Here is a 17,044-nt window from a genome sequence, read left to right as displayed (position 1 = left end):
GTTATTCAGTGCAAGAGTTTTCTATCAGTTTGCCACTTAATTTCTTTTACAAGTCTTGTACAGCATCTGATTCTAGAATTCTCAGTTCCTTATAAAATAAGAACCCATGACTAAATCACAACATAAAGAGATATATCAAATGAAATATGCAAAAAACACAGGTTTCTGTAAAAAAGTTAATTTTATCTTTCAAGATTCATGGAGGGTTCTTCAAATATAAACACACAATGTAACACGAGGAAAACACAGACAATTAATAAGTCCTTCAATGTCACAATTGTATACACTTTTTCTCTCATAGATTATTTTCCAGAAAAAAGTGTTAAAGTCGATGTTTCGGTCTCTAAGCATTCGTCCATGAGACCATCTTCAGGACTATTGTGTATAATACAGTTGACCCCTATTAAAAACATGGAATTAACAATCATTACCAAGTATATATAGAATTTCAACGTTTAACAAAACAATTAATCCACCCGTGTACATAAACTTCATTTTTATGCTTGAAAATAAATTCACATCAAACCTAATAAATGCATATTTCATATATCTTCATTCGAAATTCCAAAGGGTTTGTAACCTCAGACCCTCTAGATACTGATGCTTAATTGTCTATTCAATTGAAGCAGTGATACTTCTCAATCAAGTCTGACCACCCTTATCTTTTCATATGTGCCTAGTCTAATTAGACATCCAGATAATATCGATCTTAATCAAATTATACAGGAAAAAGCCTGTCATTACATTTATGTAAATCCACTCACTAGTTTATTGCATTTGGACAGATGACATCATATCCAATTTAACATTTCAGTAGAGAAATCTATTTCCAACCATGTTTAATATAATAATGATCTTATGCACTAAATCCTGTACTCGGCTGTCCCTCTGTATGTATACATATTGACATTCTAATCGATACCTCCATTTAATGGCTCTAGATGTATTAATGTCAAAGGTGCATATAAGCTCTAAACCTGCACCTAGAAAATATTTTGTGTTCATGGAATCACTTTTATTTGTATACTCGAACTTTGTTTGCAATATTTAGTCTTATACATTAATTTTATTTTTAAACAAAGCCCACTCATCGATTGGGTGGATCTTTTATCAAAGTCCTATATTCATAGATGTTTAAACTTGATTCATTGGTTTATATGAATAGATTTGCCGTTCATAATTTGATATACTGAACTTATTAATAAAGTGCATCGTTTAAATACCTGAAATGTATTTCAACCGATCCCAGAATCCAATATAGTTTTTGTTATCAACTTCTATATAACAGTGAGGGCAATCATTGTTCAGTGCCTCTGTTTATGAAGACAAATAATATTTATATTTGTATTTGCATTTACATGTTTAGTATTAGACTTAATATATATTTAGACCACTAAGTTGGTTATATACTCAATTGTTAGTACCGGTTATTTTATATATCTGAATGATCCACAGAGATACATGATTATCTGAATCTTCGTGCCTCTTAATCCGAATCCCTCATTTAATTCTCCAAGGGGAATCCTCAATTGCAGATATTCAGTCTATGAAACATATAGATAAAATATAGACTGCTTCAGTATATACCTATATGTCTTTAAAATATCATTCAAGTCAGTGCCGTCTATTTTCCAAGACATACCTGATATTTAGTTTATCGCGAAACGGATTGGCAGTCCTTCGTCTGATCTACATCAACTCACCTAAGGACTGCTCTCCTATTTATATTTCATTTGCGGCACGAGAAGGGACTTCGTTTGGAACGCGAGAGGGGACTGAGTTAGAGGGCCGTCTAGAGCGCAAGAAAGGACTTCGTTAACATGTGTCCCTACAAATCTATCTGTAAGTCAGACTTGATTGACAAGTATCACTGCTTCAATTGAATAGACAATTAAGCATCAGTATCTAGAGGGTCTGAGGTTACAAACCCTTTGGAATTTCAAATGAAGATATATGAAATATGTATTTATTAGGTTTGATGTGAATATATTTTCAAGCATAAAAATGAAGTTTATGTACACGGGTGGATTAATTGTTTTTTTAAAAGTTGAAATTCTATATATACTTGGTAGTGATTGTTAATTCCATGTTTTTAATAGGGGTCAACTGTATTATACACAATAGTCCTGAAGATGGTCTCATGGACGAATGCTTAGAGACCGAAACGTCGACTTTAACACTTTTTTCTGGAAAATAATCTATGAGAGAAAAAGTGTATACAATTGTGACATTGAAGGACTTATTAATTGTCTGTGTTTTCCTCTTGTTACATTGTGTGTTTATATTTGAAGTACCCTCCATGAATCTAGGAAAGATAAAATTCTCTTTTTTACAGAAACCTGTGTTTTTTGCATATTTCATTTGATATATCTCTTTATGATTTAGTCATGGGTTCTTATTTTATAAGGAACTGAGAATTCTATAATCAGATGCTGTACAAGACTTTGTAAAAGAAATTAAGTGGCAAGCTGATAGAAAACTCTTGCACTCAACAACGTACTGAAATAATACAATTAAGTATCGTAAACAAATTCCTTGAAGGCACCTTTACCCGTTCATTTGATTTTGCCCAGGCCCTCAAGGGCAGATTGGGTTTCCCATTATATTTGATTGGGAATATGAAGTAGCTCTTCTGATATTTGCACAGCTACTGGTAAAGTAGTGCATACTGTCTGCTATATAGCCAGCCACCAGGTGAATAAATATGTTTCTTTTCAAGTTATTTTTAAGGCCACGGGCAAAACATTACATCAGTTCTGCTATTTAGCCAGCTGCCAGGTAGATATTAAAATGTCTTTGCTACTTGCCAGGCTACTGGTCAAATAATTTATAAGTTCTGCTAAGTAACCAGCAGCCATACATATAATTACGTTTCTTTGCTGTTTGCATGGCTGCTGGCCTAACTGTACATATCTGCTGTTGTGCCTGTAGGGTTAATGAGTAAAGTTTTTTTGTTTGGTTGATTGCTGGCTTAATAGTACAAAACCTCTTCTATTTAGTCAGTGGCCAGTTGTTAGAAAGTGGGTCTGTAGTTGGCAGAGGTTTGCATCCTGTCCAAGTAGGGACCATAAACCTAGTCAGGGTAAGCTACATACACGCTTTAAATTAAGCTATGCTCAGCTTCTGGTAGCTTGGCACAGAGCAGGCAGGCTTAACTTAAGAGGTAATGTGTGAAGTATTGGTGCAACACACACAGTAACACAATGAAAGCACCACAAAAAGATTCCCCATAGGTTTAGAAAAATACCACTACCAGGATATGTAAACATAAAAGTACATGTCCTACCTTTTACTTACACAGCACCCTGCCCTTAGGGGTACCTAGAGCCTACCTTAGAGTTGGCCTATGTGTAATAAAAGGAGAGTTTAAGGGTTGGCAAAGGGTTTTAAATGCCAAGTCGAAATGACAGTAAACTGCACACCCAGGTCTTGCAATGGCAGGCCTGAGACAGGTTTGAAAGGCTACTTGTGAGAGTGGCACAATTAGTGCTGCAGGCCCACTAGTAGCATGTCGATTACAGGCCCTGGGTATATGTTATATCACTTCACAAGGGACTCATAAGTAAACTAAAGAAGCCAATCAGGTATATACCAATGTCCCCATGTTTCGGGGAGCAGTACATGCACTTTAGCACTGGTTAAAAGTGTTAAAGTGCTCAGAGTCCTAAGGCCAACGAAAAAACACAGCAAAAACTCGAGGTAAGGAGGCAAAAAGTTTGGGAAGACCCCCCTAAGGATAAAAGGTCTAACATCAGGTAACTAGTGAAGTGTCCTTATTTTTGGCACAGCTGCTGGCCAAACAGTGCAGAATCTCTCCTTTTTAGCAAGCAACCATGTACATAGTGGCATTTGTTTGCTATTTGCATGGCTGCCAGCTTAACGGAGCAAAATCATGACTATTTAACTGTCAGCCAGGGAATTAGTGAGTTTTTTTTGGTTATCTTCATGACCGCCTGCCCAACAGTGCGGTATCACTACTTTTTAGCCAGCTGCATTGTAAATAGTGATGTTTCTCTGCTACTTGCATGGCTGCCACCCCAACAGTGCAGAATCACTACTATTTAGTGAGTGGCCGGGTAAATAGTGACGTTTTTCTGCTATTTTCATTGCTGTCAGACAAACAGTGTAGTGTCTCTACCATTTAGCCAGTGGCCAGGTAAACAGTTTGTTTGGCATTTGCAAGGCTGCAGGCCAAACAGCACAAAATCTGTATTACTTAGCCACTGATTGGGTAAATAGTTAAGTTTCTTTGCTGTTTTCAAGGACGCTGGCCAAATAGTAAATAACTATTTAGCCAGTGGGCAAGTAAATAGCAGACACAATTCACTATTGACCTAGCAGATAGGTAAATGGCCACCAACCTATTATATGTCAGCAAGTGTATTGTTATCAGCGCAGATAGTTCAAGCCTATCTGACTTGCTCCATTGACATTGTATATAGCAGCTTTTAACTGGAAACAAGCGTTATACGCCGCTCACCACATATTCTGCATTGACAACACCTGGGACCACCCCAAGAAATGCACATCCTATAACAACAGGTACACTTTGTTTACCAATTTCTGCTAAATGGTTTATTAGTGACATAGTACCATGATGTCGGCCTTTGTACGTTTTAGAGAGTGTAATAGTCAAAGAACAACTCTTTGCACAGAAAACAGTTTTACATTTTTTAATTAATTAATTTTTTCATCATCTTCAACTTTTAGTCAGGCGAGAACATACATTGTGTGGTCTTTGATAGGAAGCAAGTAGCAAATGTTTCTTTCTAAATAATGTTTGGGTGTACCATCTGTCTTTCTATTTCCATTCGGTTTCATGTCAGTCAGTTTGTATCTCACTATGTAGGAGACCAATGGAAAAAGCCTACTCATGTTGTATATAATGCAGACAGACAACCTTGGTTTTGAAGCCAAGAGTATTTTGCGTGCTTGGATTTTTAGTTTCAGATTTATTATTCCAATGTTATGTCCACAAGCCTCAGCATGCACAGTGTCCCTATTTCCGGAGTACATGCCCAGAAACTACTGACACAATGACTTCCACCATACTATCTATGTGGTACAGGAAAGTTTGACTTTGAGTTCTTCTGAGTTGGTATCACCTCAGTGTCCTGTTGCACAAAGGAAGTGGACTTTCACTTAAGGATTAGTTCAATCAGCTTCACCCAGCATGTTAGGCAGAGTAGACATGCAGTCATAGGAAGTGTACTTCCACTTTGTGGGTGCATCTCAAGTGTCCACACTTTTAGCCACAAATTCCACTACCGAATAAAATCCACTGAGAGAGGAGGGCATTTGTGGATTTTCCATTGAAATGTCTTTGTCCATGGTGCTTAAATCTGCTTAGGTGGAGAAACAGCTACTGATGCAGCGACAACTCTATATTTGATGAATATTGCCACTCTGTATTGGCAGAGAAGGAAAACAGAAAACAATGGTGGGTCAATTGTCTGTTACTTAATCTCTGAATTATGCCCACAGATCTACAGTAGGGTTACGTATAACATAAATACAACCTCATAGAGTTTGATAGACAATCTGCAGTTTTATTTATGAACCAAAATGTATTGTTTAAGTAAACGTTATCAAACGTTTTTTCACAGACGAATGTGTGATTGACCCAAAATCAAGAGTCAATTGTGGCTATGGCGGAATCACCAAAGAGCAATGTAATGAAAAAGGCTGCTGCTATGATAACAGCAGACCGGGAACCATCTGGTGCTTCAGCCCTATCCAGCCGAACGGTAAGGTGCTAAGAAGATGAAGATCTGGTTCACAATTTCCAGTTTGTTGTAAAAGAGTTGAGTCTATATTGAAATATCTAATTATTGACTAGAGTTGGACTGGATAAAGAGAGAATGGGCTGTTCAAGATGGCTGCTTTGGCTGTTCAAGAAGGCTGCTTTGGCTGTTCAAAATTGGCTGCTATGGCTGTTCAAGATGGCTGATTTGGCTGTTCAAGATGGTTGCTTTGGCTGTTCAAGATGGCTGCTCGGGCTGTCAAGAAGACTACTTTGGCTGTTGAAGATGGCTGCTTTGGCTGTTCAAGATGGCTGCTTTGGCTGTTTATGATAGCTGCTCAGGCTGTCAAAATGACTACTTTGGCTGTTCAAGATGGCTACTTTGGCTGTTCTAGATGGCTGCTCGGGCTGTAAAGATGGCTGCTTTGGCTGTTCAAGATGGTTGCTTTGGCAGTTCATTATGACTACTTTGGCTGTTCAAGATGGCTGCTTTGGTGCTTCAAGATGGCTGCTTGATCTTGGAGTGCCTGACCACGGTTCCAGCTGCTTGCATTTTTCTCCACTCCAAGCACTGAAAGCTCACTCGGGCACCTGGAACTGGGGTTTCCAGATGGTGGTGCACGTAGGTTATTCATGCCATAGGAAAAATAGAAGAACTTAAACTGCAGAGACTAAAGTCATACTGGATGAAATGGCAGCCTTAAAAAACTGCTCTTTTGAAACTACAACAAAGCAGAATATAACGATTGAGGTACCTTAGAATTGTGAGAACAGCTTCTGTAATTGTGCAGGAGTCACCTATGTCTGAGACTGGTCATGTGTTGTGTGACCTAATAGGCGCAAAGATGAACTACGAGGAGCAACTGGTAAATCGAGCGTATAGACTTTCCCTAAAATTAAGGAGTGGACGAGTCACTGTAGTTCTTCACTCTGAAGATGTCGAGGAGGAAATCCTGTAGGAAGTTACCCGAGGAGGTCAGTGACGATGAGCAAGTGTACCTAAATGTAAATTAGGACACCACACCGTGGTAAAGAAAATACACATATTTCAGTGAAAAATTAGTTACTGGGCTGGGGGTACGTGGCATCAGTCAGTTTTCCTATTAAAGTTACAGTGGAATATTGTGTTCATGGACAGTCCCTTGAGATGGACTAATGTCAGGAGAACAGTGAGTGGTCTAAAGAGACAGGCAGCCAAGTAGATAGCTAGACAGGTAGATAGGCTGGTTGATGGGCAGATAGATAAGCAGGCTGACAGACAGACAGGTAGAGAGTTAGGAAGGTAAACAAACAGACAGGCAGGTAAATGGGCGGACAGTCAGGCACCTAGACAGGCAGGTTGAGAGATAGATAGGTAGACAGATAGATTGATAGACAGATAGACAGACATGTAGCTAGATAGATAGGCATATAGACAGGTATCTGGGTTTTGTATCGCGCCAACTCACCGACAGGTCTCAAAGCGCTACTGACCAAGTACAGAACAAAGATGGACGAGATAGAAGGTGACGGGTCTAACAGTTAGTTAATGAAGTGGGAACGCGTTCTTGAAGAGTAAAGTCTTCAAGGCCTTCCGAAAGCGGAGGAGATTGGGCTCTCTGCGAAGAGCCTCTGGCAGCTTATTCCAGTTGATGGGGGCCTGTACTGAGAACGATCTGCCTCCTTTGGTCGTTAACTTAAAGCGTGGTTGAGACAATAAGAAGGAGCCCGACGATCGCAAGACGCGTTTGGGCTCGTGGAGCTCGAGTCTTTCCTTTATATAGGCTGGCGCCTGTCCGTGTAATGCTTTATGGCAAATGCACATGCTTTTGAACTCCACTCTCTGCAGCATGGGTAGCCAATGTAATCGATGGAGCAGGGGGGAGGCATGGGTCCTCCTTTGAACCCCAAAGACCAGGCGTGCTGCGTCGTTTAGAATGACCTGGAGACGGCTGATGGAATACTTCGGAAGGCCGAGGTACAGCACGTTTCCATAGTCAATTCTAGACACTATTGTGGCTGACACGATAGTTTGCAGCATATTTCTCGAGAGCAGGGGGGCAGGTTTGCGTAGTTGCCTGATTAAGTTAGTGCAGCAGCCCACTACAGCAGAGACTTGATTAGCCATTGAGAGATCTTGATCGATTTTCATCCCAAGACTTTTGACCTTTTTTAGTTTGGCAGATTGACACGAAGGGTTGCATAGATAGATTAATGGTACAGGACATTGTATTAAACAGTAGAGCTAAAATTAGTAATATAACAGTCAAATATCTATAGGAGCATCACATACAATAGCACTGAAAGCAGTTCATATAAACTAGATTGGTGTACAAATATACTGACATACAAGAGCACAGACAGCAAACTAGAAGGTCACACATGATTGGCATAAAGCCCAGATTGGTTTACAAATATACCTGCAGTCCTCAATTAAAATATATACAAACTTGATGTGCTGTTATACAGGCACTTCCTTGTGCGCATACTAAAAAACAAAAATTACAACTTCACGAAGAACAGTTTCAAATGCACACAATGTATGTATATTGTGAAATGGCAGCAATGAGATAAATAATAAAAAGGCCAATGCAAAAGGAATTTACAACACCATTAGCAGGAGACAGGAACCTTGAATATGCCCTCTCCTTAACACTGAGAGCTGGTAGAAAGCATCCTGCTATCTTATTAGACTCTAAACGCAAAAGCAATGCCAAAGTAATAAAGTAAAAAAATAAACAATGTCCTTTGAGGGAACTAGGGGCCAGATGTAGGTAAATCTAAAATACCGATTTCTTAATAGTGAATTTTACCGATTCGCTATTAAGAAATCGGTATTTCCTATGTAGGTGAATATTCGGTAAAAAATACCGAATCCTTAATATTCCTTACTACCGAATCGGTAATTGAGATTCGGTAATAAGGAATACCTACCCATTCATTTCTATGGGCTAGGAGGCCCATAGTAATGAATGTGAAGACATTCACTATTAGCGATTCGGTATTACCGAATCGCTAATAGCGGGAGCACTTTCAAGGATTCAGTATCCGAACTATCAACAGAGAGACCAGAGGTGGGGGACTGGCTGTTATTTTTAAATCTCACCTTCACTGCACTTTTGTTAAGGAAGATGTTGCAGGGTGCGAATGCGCCCGCTTTACCATCTTACTTAATGCTCATTTTTCCTTTTCTGGCCTTTTATCTATCGTCCCCCTGGCTCCTCATCAGAATTTAAATTAGCGATTATGGAGGCGGTTCACTCATAAGCACTGAGAACCGCTCATTTTAGTCTCATCGGCAATCTAAATATCCATTTTGATCGTCCTTCAGATCCGGAAATCAGTACTCTGAGTGCGGATTTTGCTGCCTGTCAATTAAGACAGCTGGTAGTGGGACCTACACACACAGCTGGACATTTACTAGATCCAGTTTTCTCCAATATCCCCAATCTTCTGGTTATATCTCCCAGCCCGGTGTGCTGGTCTGATCATCATCTTATAACCATTACCCTTCCTCCGGTGGAGGCAACGTCCAGAGCTGTTTCTAGGGCTACCTTCAAACGCTGTTGGCACAAACTCAAGCTGGATGATCTTCTTGCCTATTTGGCTTCCTGCCCTCCTATCCTTGATACTAACCCGGAGCAAGCGTACAAAACAATCTGTGAGTGGATATATGAGTCTTGCTTGGACTTCCAAGAACGTGCTCCGGGTCGGGCGCCCTACGTCGCCTCCATTGGCTTCCTATTTCAAAAAGGATAGAATTTAAGACCTTATGTCTAGCTTTCAAAATTTTAAAACTTTCTACACTCGAGATCTTATCTAATCTGCTCGTCCCCTATGTCCATGCCCGCCTGTTGCGCTCGACCGAGCAGATCCTGGCTACTGTCCCTCGAGTGCAACAAACCAGGGCTGGGGGTAGATCTTTCCGTTTTCTGGCCGCTAAGTTGTGGAACTCCCTCCCCGTGAAGATCCGTTGTTTAGACTGTCTGCTGTCCTTCCGAAAGGCCATTAAAACCCATCTTTTTCCCATGGCCTAACCTGACTTTCCTTGGAAACTGCTGTCAGCGCCGGGACGCCCTTTCGCTGGGGCAGCTGCGCGCTCTACAAATGGTATAACATAACATAACATAAGGGTGCCAGGGTGTCAAAAGGACACCCTGTTGCACCCCTGAAATGTGCATGTGTGCACATGTGGTGCACATACATGCCCTAAGGGCATGAATGTGTGCCACATGGCACTTAACAAAAAACAAAAAAGTGATTTTTTTAAAGGAAATCGGTAATTACCACCAACTTGAAGTTGGTGGTAATTACCGATTTCTTAAGGCTCAAAAGCACTCTTTAATGTTCTTCCTACATTGCATATAAGGAATCGGTATTACCGATTCCTTAATTGCAAGAGCAATAAGGAATCAGTATTTACCGATTCCTTATTTACTGATTCCTTACCCACATTAGGAATGGCTAAATACCGTTCGGTAACGCTGAAATATACCGAATTTCGGCATTACTGACCGGTATTTAGCCACCTACATCTGGCCGCAGATGATGTGCACGTGTGCTGCTTGTGAAAGAGCAAAATGCAGTCACTCAAATAGAAGTTATCCAGTTGCGGAAGTGGGTTTAGCCCACTGTCTATGCTGTGTGCTATAGTGGGCGGAAGCAGAATGTGAATGACACACTGTCTTACCAATGGATTGAGATAGATGGCTGAAGTGGGCTGACCCCCTGTCCATGCTGTATGCTGTAGTGGGTGGAAGCAGAATGTGAATGTGAATGACACACCAAGAGACCAATGGATTGAGACAGATCGCTGAAAACCCCTTTAAATAAGTATATTATATATATATTTTTACAAAATAATCAATAGGTCTTGTCTAATGCCAGACCTAAAATTAAGGGAATGCACAAAGTGCTGGACCCACACATTTAACAAGTTTGCCGAGATTAAACTAAGCGAATGAATGAGCGCAAGCAGAGTATGACCCACTGGCCTGAACACTAAGGTGTGCTTCTTTTGAGGCACCAGTGCACATGTGCAAGGGAAACATTGCATTAATCACAGGAAAGAAGGCCAATGGCTTGTGCTCCGTACTGTATTCTGTAGTGAGCGAAAACCAACAGTGAATTACAACTAAACAGACCAATGGGTGAAGACTACTGACCAAAAATCCCATTTATGTATGTATATGATAAATATATATTTATAGTTAGAAAATAGTGTGGCGAGTCAGCTAAAGCTGTTTCAAAGACCAGACCTAAAAAGGGCAGATGATCTGAGGTAAATAGCAGGGTTGGGATGTGCTTAGAGGCATGAGTCATAAAAAGAGTGAAAGGTGTAAGCACCCGCAGCACATTCAAGAGTTGAAACTTTATTGACATTTTACTTTTGAGGTGCCGGTCACACGGGTGAGACTCGCTGTTTAATTATTATTATGAGGAGGCAATGCATATATCTTCCTCATTGGGGTGAGGGTATTATTTATTTCAGCAATTTTAATGTTAAAAGTAGAGACAGTTAGTATTGAAGCTTGTCTGCTCTCCGCTGCTGACTTTGTATGTGTCTGCTTTTAACAGAAAGCAGATCTACAACACCAACCACCACAAGGCCTGCATCCACAGCACCTTGGACCACCACAATAAACTCTACAACACTGACCACCACAAGGCCTGCATCCACCACACCTTGGACCACCACTATAAACTCTGCAGCACTGACCACCACAAGGCCTGCATCCACAACACCTTGGACCACCACAATAAACTCTACAACACTGACCACCACAAGGCCTGCATCCACAACACCTTGGACCACCAAAATAAACTCTACAACACTGACCACCACAAGGCCTGCATCCACAACACATTGGACCACCTCAATAAACTCTACAACACTGACCACCACAAGGCGTGCATCCACCACACCTTGGACCACCACAATAAACTCTACAACACCGCCCACCACAAGGCCTGCATCCACAACACATTGGACCACCACAATAAACTCTACAACACTGACCACCACAAGGCCTGCATCCACCACACCTTGGACCACCACAATAAACTCTACAACAACGCCCACCACAAGGCCTGCATCCACAACACATTGGACCACCACGACAAGCTGGGAGGAGCTTGTAATTGCACGTACATTTTGTGATTCGATTTCTGCTGAATGGTTTGTTGGTAACAAAGTAACATGATGTCTGCCTTAGAACCAACCTAGAGAGTGTAATCTTCGAAACAAAACTTTATGCACAGAAAACTGTTTTAGTCATTTAAAGGAATACTGGGCCAAGTATTAGTCACGTTCATCTCTGAGTCAGGAGTGAGCATAAATTCCGTGGTTTGTGACAGCTGAGGTTTCTTTCTAAATAATGTTTGTCTTTCTGATTCCCGGTTATTCTGTGTCAGTCAGTTTGTATCTGGATATGTAAGAGACCAATGGAAAAAGCCTGCTCATGTAACATATATAATCAAACAACAATTGGAGAGGGAGGGACTGAGAGTGGGTTAGGAAAAAAGGATTAGGTCCAGAACCAATACTCCCAAAAATAGACGTTTTCTCCCAATGCGGTATCTGTTCCTTAAAGATAAAAAGAATCAGAGATCAGACTCGATCACTGAAAAGGTGAAAGGAGGAGGGGGAATAATGAAAAGGAGTCTCTGTGCGTGAGATGGTTCTACCCTAAGGGATCTCTCCTATTGGATAGTGGTGCCCTCACACACCCTTGCAGGTGTCATGCTTCATCATAGGGCGTTGCTCCTCGTGGGGGTGGCGCTGCAGTCCCCCACGGGCCCCGCAGGAGAACCCTTTGTCGGAGATCTTTTTGTAAAAAACGCCGCAGTTATGCATGTGGGTTTGAGGGACTCAGAAAAAAGGGGAAGTGATGGTGGTGTAAGTGATTGTGTCTTAAAATACCCTTCGGAACCGTGGGTTCAATTTTATTAGTCAGTCGGAGGGTAGAATTAAAAGTAACAAGACAGGGCCTTAGAAGAACCTCTATTAATGGATGGCATAGAGGACGGGATATTACTCAGTTGTTCCTAGGGCCGTGTGTGACAAAGGTGTGCACTGGTCAACATGTTTCGCGCCTTCAACGGGACCCTACTGGATCCCTTCGTGCTTCGTCAGGACCAAAGAAAAAAGTGAAAGAAAAATAAGTGTGTAGGGAGAAGAGTAAAGCACTCTGTAATCCCTAAAGTACTTTTTGTCAGGTCTTTATGCATGCAAATTTTGCACCGCGGGCCTGTACGTGGTCTGTCCCAACCTTGACCTATGGAGATAGGAGGGAGAGAAAAAAGGGAGGGAAAATAAACACACAAACAGAGACTTAAAAACATGATTATAGTTCACACTGTATCTCAAGTGAGAAAAGAAAAACGGATACAGGCTGTCATGTAGTGCGCTTATCATCAGACAACAACCACAGACAGGAGTGAGTCTTTCATCCTGAAGCAGATGTATATACACATGAAACTGTACAGTTAGTGACGAAGCCTTATAGTTATAAACCAGATAATGTGGTGTAAATTAGCCCGAGGACCAAAGTCGCCTTTGTGAATTCATAATTGATTGATTCATGCAGTGTGGCGCACAGTTCAATATCAATTACAAAAGGGGAGAACGACTTGTCCGCTAAAAACGTGGGCGTGCAACCGTACCAACACAAAGTTCTGAACATGTAACAAGAGTAAAGTACCCCAGGAGGAAGGAGAAGTGCCCCCTTGCGAGTTCGTCCAGCAGTGGGGGTGGTTTACTGTGAAGGTAAAACATGGTGATAGTTACAGCGATTCGTTGTAAACATACCTTCTAAATCTTGGAGCGCAGGAACAACGGAGTAATACTTACTTGAGTCACCCTCGCTTCAAGTATATTAACCTGCCCAGCCAAAAGCGAACTCCGGAGTAGTTGTGCCCAGAGTCGCTGCGGTGTTTAGAGTGGATTAATGGCGGAAGTCTCTCCCACAGGGGGGCGTGTCCCTTCGGAACGGGGAAGCGTTACTTAGGAGACGTGTCGGGAAACTATGGTGGCCATCTTGGGTTGGGACTCGTAAAGGAGTCAAAGTAAATAAAACGGGTTTTCTCCTATATTGTGGCAATCACCGATGTATGTAAAGGAGACTTATGGCCTATTAAAAATGTAATAATGTAATAACGAGGTATTGTTGAAGTGTGGCCATATTCAACCTGGTGAATATTGTTATATTATCAACTTATAAACACATGGATGCAGCAATGATTATGTAAGAAAAATACCTAAAGATCACTACTCAATAAGGATCGTGAAAAAAGGGGGGCGTTGGGTAACAAGTGTGTAACTATAAGGAAAGGCAAAGTTGTAATAGCCTAGACCTAAAAGTTACAGGGAGACAACTATAAGTAAAAGTGAGTCATGAACTATTGCTATCTCTGTTGTTCTGGTCGCCTGAGCAGTTCTGATGGCGGAAACAACACATCATTCAAAAAAGGACATGGTTCTAGGTTGTGTGGAAAGTTCTACTAGGGATAGGTACTATGTGTATTAGGTAACAAGCTCAGACCACGGTATATCGTCGTTTAGTCCTTGGGTATGGCGTTTCAGGCGGAACACCCAGCGTTGTTCTTGTTTAAATAGAGTGGTACTGGTCCAGTTCGGGTTGGACTCTATAATGGTCCACCTCAAGTCAGTTATCGTGTGATGTTTCTCTATAAAATGGTTCTGGAGTTTTGTACTCATTTTTTTGCACCTTATTGTGCTCTTATGTTCCCCGATACGAATCTTTATCGGTCTGGTGGTCATCCCCACGTAGTGTTTATCACAAGGACAGGTGATAAGGTAGATACAATTCTTTCTGTTACAGTTCGTGTGGCGTTTCTGTACCCAAGGTTTTTTAAGTCCTAGATCTGGGCTCTTTGATTGGGTAGTTAAAGGGCATATGGAACATGACCCACAGGGGTAGTGTCCTACAACCGGTGGTAAAGACCATAATGTTGGTTGTTTACTCATGGTGTGTCTGGGACGTGTATGGACAAGAAGATCTTTTAAATTCTGGGCCCTCTTGAACGCAAAGAGCGGTACTGGTCCGGGTTCAAAAGAACCTGTAGTCAAAATTCTCCAATGTTTTTTGATTGTTTTTTTAACATTGTTGGAATTGGGCGTAAAGGTTGTGACACAGGTGAGGGTTTCATTCTCTTTTTTGTCTCTTCTGTCCTTGACCTCTAGTAGGGCTTCTCTGGGATTGTTCCTAGCTCGTTTCTGAGCTCTGTTGATGAATTGTATCGGGTAGTGGCGATTCTTAAGATTGCGTGAGAGGATGGCGGATTGTTTCTTATATTCACAGGTGGTGTTGCAATTCCGTCGTAAGCGTAGGAACTGTCCTACTGGGAGATTGTCTCTCAGTGCCTTGGGATGATGGCTTTCATATAGTAAAAGGCTGTTTCTGTCTGTAGATTTGCGGTAGTTGGTGGTAAATAATGTACCATTGTGTAGAGTTAACCGAAGGTCTAAAAATGGTATGCTCTCCCCTGAGCTAGACCCAGTGAATTTCAAGAAAGGATCAAGTGTGTTAAACCAAGTAAAAAAAGTTTCACAAAGATCCACATCTCCTGTCCAGAAGAGTAGGACGTCGTCAATATATCGGCGCCACGTCATGATGTTCTCTTTCTATGGATTGTTCTCGGTCAGGATAAACCGTTCTTCGAAGTTGGCCATGTACATGCATGCCAGGCTCGGTGCGAATGTACTACCCATGCTGGTACCTTGTAACTGATGGTACAGCTGGTTCTTGAAGGCAAAGAAATTCTCTTTTAATGCTAGTGATGCTAGATTACATATGAAGGAGACAGGTGTATTGTGAGTCCATGGGTGTGTTCTCCGTAACATGGTCTCCATCACCTCCAGAGTTGCTTCCTGTGGAATGTTCGTATATAGGGCCTCTACATCTAAGGTGGCTAGGAGGGTGATGGCACCTGGGTTTCCATATTGTTCAATGATGTTCAATACTTCTGTGGTATACCTGATGTAGGTGGGGGTTCTCGTCACGATGGGTCGGAGAAAAAAGTCACAGAACTTACTGAGCGGTTCGAGGAGGGACTTGATACCCGACACAATGGGTCGTCCAGGTGGAGGGTTGACACCTTTATGGATCTTAGGTAGGGTGTAGTAGTATGGAGTTCTTGGATTGGCATTACATAGGAATTCTGCTTCCTGCGTTGTAATCCAATTTTCTCCAACGGCTTCATTGACTAGGATCCTGATCTTCAAGGTAAGTCGAGGTGTGGGGTCTCCTTCAATAGCGCGATAGTAGGTGGTATTCGAAAGTTGGCGATGGCATTCAGCTTCATACGTGCCAATATCCTGAATAACCGTGGCCCCGCCTTTGTCAGCTGGTTTGATGATAATAGAGGTATCATTGACGACATTCTGAATGGTTCTCATCTCCTCTCCGGTGAGGTTGTCAAATGGACGTCTGTGTGGGAGACCGGTGATGTCCTTGAGAACGGCTTGTTTAAAGGTCAGGACCTCGTTGGGGGTCATGGCAGCATTTAGGGTAAACTTGGATCTGTTCCTCAATCCAGTGCCCGTCTCTACATTCTCAGGTTTGTCATTAAAATATGCCTTCAATCTGATCTTTCTGAAGACAAGATGAAGCTCCTGGTGTAACCTAAAGGAGTCCTCTCCAGGGGTGGGGACAAAACCCAGTCCCTTCTCCAAGAGATTTGATTTGTTGGGGGTGAGGGATCTCGATGAAAGATTAACTACTAGCATCTTGTTCCCACGGTGTTGCTCCTCAAAATCATTTGTTCCGGTTGCTGCCAATGCACGCTCCTTGAGCCGTTTTTCTTTCTGCCTCTGCCTCTGCCCCTTCCTCTGCCGTGAAAAGGGGGGTTCGGAAACTGATTGAATGAGTGTGACTGTGGAGGATGACTCATGGGTGTGTTCCATCCAGGTGGGTTTGCCGCCCAGGGTCCTGGGAATGGTGGTTGGTAATATGGATAAGGTGGAAAGTTCTGGAGCAGTGGAGGAGGGGGTGGATGTCTCCATATTCCTCTCGTGGGTGTGGAGTAGTTGTTGTTCTCATAGCTAGAGTCGCTGCTCATCGAGTTGGTCCTTTTTGAACTCGTGCTGTTCATGTCATCTGAAGATAAGTCACCATTTTGGAAGGTGTAGTCTTCTCTAGTATAAGGATATACTTTCTCTTGAGAGAAACGTTTACCATCTTTTTGGAGTTTTGTAACCTGTTTGGTGAAGAAATCTCTATGTTCTGACATCTCCTCATTGATCTCTGCACGACGGGTTTTATAGGATGTGATTGAGATTCCTGTTTTTAACCCGGATTC

The sequence above is a fragment of the Triturus cristatus genome, chromosome 5_1, assembly GCF_964204655.1.
Source record: "Triturus cristatus chromosome 5_1, aTriCri1.1, whole genome shotgun sequence".
NCBI classification, from domain to species: domain Eukaryota; kingdom Metazoa; phylum Chordata; class Amphibia; order Caudata; family Salamandridae; genus Triturus; species Triturus cristatus.
The sequence above is the reverse complement of the archived record's forward strand: the minus strand, read 5'-3'. Positions refer to the sequence as shown.